Source organism: Pteropus vampyrus, unplaced genomic scaffold (genome assembly GCF_000151845.1).
Source record: "Pteropus vampyrus isolate Shadow unplaced genomic scaffold, Pvam_2.0 Scaffold14, whole genome shotgun sequence".
NCBI lineage: Eukaryota > Metazoa > Chordata > Mammalia > Chiroptera > Pteropodidae > Pteropus > Pteropus vampyrus.
Window position 1 is genome coordinate 16,601 of NW_011888795.1, and position 6,325 is coordinate 22,925.

A 6,325-nucleotide genomic window follows, 5' to 3' on the forward strand; every position below is an offset into this window, starting at 1 on the left:
TCTGGCTCTCCACCTAGCCATTACATTAATGTTAACTGCATTCCTTATGCCACACACACAGCTTTTTTTGCCAAGGGAAGAGACATAGGTGAACCTGACTATTTTACCATTTTCAAAGGCAAAGTTTCCTCTCCACCTCTGCAGTGTGCCCTGAAGTCACAGGTCGGTTTACTGGGCTATAGTGATTCTATAGGCTTGGGGTCCAGAGGAGGCCTTCCGAAGGAGGTGGATAGGGAGAGAGGAAGAGCACAGGAGAGTCCTCAAGTCTTGGCGGTGGGATCCTATTTACTGAGGCTCCCAGGTCATCTCTGTAAGGTGAGCATTCTGAGCTAACTCCTACCCATCTGATTGCAAACTTGGCTGTCATAGCCACCCATTAGTGCCTCTGCCCAGGAGATGGACTTTGAAAGGTATTTTTGCTGCATTTTTTCTCTTGCTGAGATAGTAGGGCCCCATCCTCAGAGAGCTCATGGAATTGGTAGGCGTAATGAATTCATCTCAGGACAGGGCGATGGCTGGGCCAAGTGAAGGACAGTGTGGTTTGGGGCAGCCTGCGTGCATTTCCCACCCTTTAATCCCAGTGAACTTCTTTTCCATTCCCTTCCTCAATCTTAGGGCTTGTACTGCAAGAGTGGATGTTCAGTCCCCAGAACCGTGGTCATAACATGTGACCCAGGCCTAAGCCAATCCACACATCTCAGAGGTCAGCTCATGACCTGGTTGACACCAGTCAGAAGGGTCTCAACCTTCCCTCCTGTGGTGGCACCAGGCTCTGTCCTTCCCAGGAGCAGCGAGAGCTCCAACTGGCCATTCCCCTGACTACGAGGGCTATGGGGCAGGGCACAGGTCTATAGAGCTTCCAGGAACAAGTGTGAAGCCCTTTGGGGATGTTCAAAGGCTTACGACAATTGGACTGAGTTATTGCTGACACCTCTAATTCTGTGCTTTAAGATCTCTCTTTGGCTCAACACTGATAAGACACTGACCCCAGATGTCACCTATTCCCAAGGTGACTTCTTGCCCCATCACTGAAATCCTCCCTTAGATCCAGTCCTGGAGCTTTCAACTGGGAGCAGTTCTGGTTCTTGATTCTGAACCACAGAAGGAGAACTGCTAGTTCATCCCCACAGATGAAGAGACAGGGGCCATGACTTTCCCTGAGTCACACGGCCTGTTCCAAAGCCAGGACATGTTCCAAGGGCCCATGTTGTCCCCTCTCCTCTGTTATCACTTGTATCAGTTAGAAATATATTCCGCTGAAACAACAGAACACCAGGTTAGCTGTCAGGGAGTTGGATCAGACTAGTCCAGGCCTGGGGGCTACCACTCGACCCCCATGCTTCCATTTTTTGCTCTGCTCACCAGGTCCTTTGCTGTGTGCTGTTGCTTCACATAGCAAGGTGGCTGCTCCATTTCCCTGCTATTGTATCTGCTTTCCGGGCAGGAGAAGGGGGAAAGGCTATGCTAGCTCAGCTTGTCCTTTGAAACACCTACCTGAAATCCATACCCTCTAACTTCCACTTATGATTCATTGGCCAGAACTGGGCTGCCTGATTGCCCATAGTGAATATTTGTATGGTGTGTGTGTGTGTGTGTGTGTGTGTGTGTGTGTGTGTGTGTAATAGGGAATATTTTGGTTCTTTGCCATCCTGAACCAAATTGAGGTCTGCTAAAAAAAAAAAAAATGATAGAAGGATATTGGATGGTCACAGGTAGAGTCTGCCATGAAGTTGACTGGATTCAGATTAGCTAAGAATGCCCTGCTCAGTAAGTCATCAGGCCCTTGTCTTCATCCGCCAATGTCCTAAAAGTTGGCCACAGTAGAGAATCTAAAGTAGATTTTCTGCCAAGTTGGAGGTTTCTGAGGATATCAGAAGCTAGGAAAAGGAAGAGGGGGTATTCTGACCACACATCCTCCTCATGCTAATCTTTGAGTCCTCCCTTCTTCCTGAAAGCCCTACTTAAAAATTCGAGGTGGTGGGTACAAGAGCACGGGATCAGGAGGATGAGAGAGCCCCTGTGCTAGGGAAAGGGGCGTGGCACCAGAATGGTACCCCAGACCCTCAGCTCCCTGCCGGGACACCTGGGCAGGGTGCTTTGGCATTGCCTTGCACATCCCACCTCTCCTCATGGAGTGCACCAAAGCCATGGTCACAGGTCTGCCCCTTCTTCCAGGCGGGGCCCAGCTTCCTCCATGAGGACCTCGTAACACTCTTCCCACCCGAGCCCTCCACCCTGCTGGGGAAGGCACCTCATGGGGTCATGCTTTCATCACGGGGTGTGAGCTCACACTGTCCTTCACAGTGGTATTCAAAAGTGAGGTGGCCTGATCAGCAACATCAGCCTCACCTGAGAATTTGCCAGAAATGCATTCTCGGACCCCACCTGAGTCCCATGGAATCAGAGACTCTGGGGGTGGGGCCCGGTACTCTGTTTTAACGAGCCCTCCAGGTGATTCTGACCAGTGACATATAATGATTCGCAGGCTGTGAAACAGCTTCTGGGCTGTTAGTGCCAACCCAAAGGCAAGTGGGAAAGACAGAAATCAAAAAGAGCCCACCTGGCCCCTCTGTGCTTCAGCACAGACCAGGCAATAATCCTGTGAAGACTGAGAATTTTGAATCTAAGAATAATTATTAGAGCTAGGGACCATCCAAGTTTCCATTTCATAGATTTGGGAAGTGAGATTGAGACAGAAGAAAGTATTTGCCCAAATTGAAGAGTAAAAGTGGAACTAGAATCCTAGGTGAATGATCTAATTATGTTTCCAAATGGAAATATTTTCTAAAAAAATTGTAGCATTTATACCTATTGTGTGATTCTTTTATAAGAATGTGCTTCTAAGGAATTCATCCTTATGTAAAGAAAGCCCTGGGGAGGAGTCTAAAGGTGGGGATGACACTTTGTCTGTGATGTGCTGTGTGGGCCAAACAGACCTGCCTGTCGTCGCTGGGGTTTCACTCATCTCACTATTCCTTCTTCCAGCCCACCAGCCCAGAGGCCTCTCCAAATGACAAGTGCAGAGGCAGTGGGCCTTAAACTTACTTCTTTGCATCTTCAGAGCCCTGAGAACAGGATTATCAGAGCTAGATAGCTGTGCACACAGCAGGCCAGCCCACACTGACCATTTGTGGGGCCCAGGACAAGAGTACCAATGGGGGCCCACCTACATATGGCTACAAATTTAGAAGTTACAAATCAAGCTCACAAACTTAAATATGTATCCTGTTTTCCTACATTGACAAATAAACCTTATGAAGACTTGGCAGACTGGAATACGAAGTGCAGAGAGAACAGGATCCTACCCCGCAGTCTAACCCTTCTCTTTCCATCCAGGCTCCATCTCATATTTTGAGGGGCTTGTGCATGTGCAAGTGGACACTGTGGCCTGTTCATCATCAAGCTCCATCTATACCTCCTGCAAAGAGCCACCTTTGACCACCTTTGGGAGACAAGACCTGGAGGAGAGGCCTGTCCCAACCCTGGAAGCTGGCTTAGGACTACTTGGGATAAGAATTTCAGGAGCATGGTGTTCGAGGTAGGGTATGAGTTCTGGGTGAACACATCCCTTCTCCTGTGATCCTCCCGCTGAGTGATTACGGCGGGGGGCTCCTTCTCAAAATGTGGCTCCTGGACCAGCAGCATGAGCAGCACCTGGGAGCTGGTTAGAGTTGCAGACTCTTAACTATGCCCCAGACCTACTGAATCAGAATCGGCATGTTGACAAGGTCTTAAAGATTCATGTGCACATCAAGGTTTGGAAAGCACTGCTCTAACGCACAAAACCCAGGCTCAGGGTCTTTCTTGCCCACGTCTAGGGTTACTAATAGGTACCAATAAATATTTGCTCAAGGAATGCCAAATATCACAAAAATCAGGCCTGGTAGCTACCTGTTGGGGTGGCTGCCTGGCTCATGATGCTTTAATTTCCTCTTTCTCTGGGACCTCAGTGGTCAAGTTTCAGCTAGGCATTCTGCTGCCAGCCTGAGCTGACTGGTCCAGTAGGAGACACCTGACCCACATTGGGCCAATCAGATGATCTCTCTCAGGAATTTGAAACTTAAGCCCCACAAAAAAGCCCTTGGAGTAATGGCAATAGTCATAGTGAATGTCTTTCTTGCACCTGTGATGTGCCAAGCTTGGTGCTGAGTGTTTTATGCGTAGTGTAATCCAGTATTTACAACAACCTCACCAGGTGAGTATTATAATTCAGCTTATATTTTCAGATGAGGAGCTGGGGTTCAGATGTTACATAACCCTCCCAAAGCCTCAAAGGCACGGGGCGGGGGGTGGGGAGTGGGCAGGGACAGCACCAGGAGAGCCAAGTCCTGAAACTGCCATGTGGTGTAGAGACACCGTCATCAACTTCTGCCACCAGGTCCCCAGGCTGCCCAGCTTCATGACGATTGGGTCAACTGCCTGGGAATGGCCTATGTGCAGTGGGGAGTGAGACCCAGCTCTATGATATGGCTGCACTGAGGGAGAGAAAATGGCCTGGGCGCAGAGTGAAGGGCAGGAGCTGTGGGAGAGGGGAATATAGAAAACCTTTACTGTCTGAGCAAAATCAGAGCTAAGACCAGCCCTGCTGTCACTTTAGGACAGGCTGGAGAGCACCCACTGTGAGGACTGTCAGAGATCTGACCCCCACCCTCCACCCCCTTACCCCTATAACTATGTAACTTGCTAACGAAAAGATATGGACGGCTTATTTTGGAGACACAGGGCAGGGGGGTGTTGGAGGAGTTTGCATCCTCCTCTGTATCCAGTCCCCAGATTAGCAGACACCCAAGAGGCTGAGGGGGTGGAGGCAGCTAGAATGTGCTGGGGATCAGTCCAGATTGGAGGAGAGAGAGTTAGTGGCCTCACTGGCTGGAGGCCCAGACTGGTGCCTGACTCTGGCTCTCAGAGAACAGGGAACAGGGCTCTGAGTGGAAACTGCCGTTATGAGTGGGCAGGGGAGTGGCAGGTCAGCCTCTGACTTCCTAAGAAGACAAAACCAATCAGCAGCAGAGTTTCTATTAAGAATCCAAGCCTCAGCAGCTGCAGGGTTGTTCTGCTTTATTGAAAAGAACAAACCAACATCCTTTATTAGCACTAACACAGCGGTGGCCCCCTGCTGTCACCTGACAATCAAACGTCACACAGCATTCACTCAGGTCACACCTTCGGTGGCTCACACTAGTGTGCCTGGGTGGCACACTAGCCCAGGGTAGCCACACAGAAATATACTTCTCACTATACAAACCTCCCTTAAAAAAATCAAACAATTATCAGGTCAGAGAAGAATCACTCGCTCCCCCGAGGGAAGAAGGTACAAAGCTTGGTAGTAGAAGCTGGCTCTGTCTGGCCCCCCGTAGTGGGTGGAGGCTTGCTCCAGCACTGTGACCCTGCAGGATGGTGTGACTACCCCAGGATGCTGCCAGGGGCCTTCTTTGCTGCTGAGAGATGGAAGGAATCCATCCCAACGCCCACAGGTGGGGGCGCAGCACTGGGAACCCAGCTTGTCATCAGTGTCCCTGAGGCACCCGCACACTGGGATGCAAATAGCTCTAGGCCCACGCGGCTCCCGGTCTGCTGACGAGGGTGGCTTGCTGCTGTTTCTTCTCTCTCTTTTTTTTTTTCTGGGAGCAAAATTCAGAGTAAGAGCTGGCAGTTCTGGAAACTTTTCCTGGCTCCTCAGACAACCGTGGCAATAATGGAGTAGAGAAGATCCTCTTCAAGCACTTTCTGCTGACTCTCACAGAGGACAAGAAGGAAGGACTCTCACAAGGGACAGGAAGGAAGGACTCTCACAGGGGACAGGAAGGAGGGACTCTCACAGGGGACAGGAAGGAGGGACTCTTCCTCTGGAGTGAGTGGTCCTCAGGCCCCCTTGGTGCAGGGCTGGGTGAAGAGACCCCTTGCTTACACTGTGAGGAGACAAAGCTCCCATTAGTATGTAACCCAGGCCTGTGGCTCCTCTGACAAAGGGATTGGCATCTCCTCATTCCTAGCTCTTCAGAGGGCCTCATGCTGTCCCAGAGGTCTGGGCTACCTCCTGCTCCAGGGCCTGGGGCTCCCCAGGAAATCCCCCAGGCTGAGCCCTTCAGTCTGGAGGCAACTGCTGCTGTAGGATATATAGGGGTGGCTGTGGAATGATGGGTGTCACACTGGGTAGAAGGGAATGATTTGAGCTGGAGACTAAGGGGAGGAAACAGGAGCGGGCTTAACCCTGGGACGCAGGCTCGTGTGGCTGAATTCACTGAAAGGCAGGGCGCACAGCATGTCCCGCTCTGAGGCCTGCCCTCCTTACAGCAGACAGGGGTTTAGGCAGGATTTTGGAGCC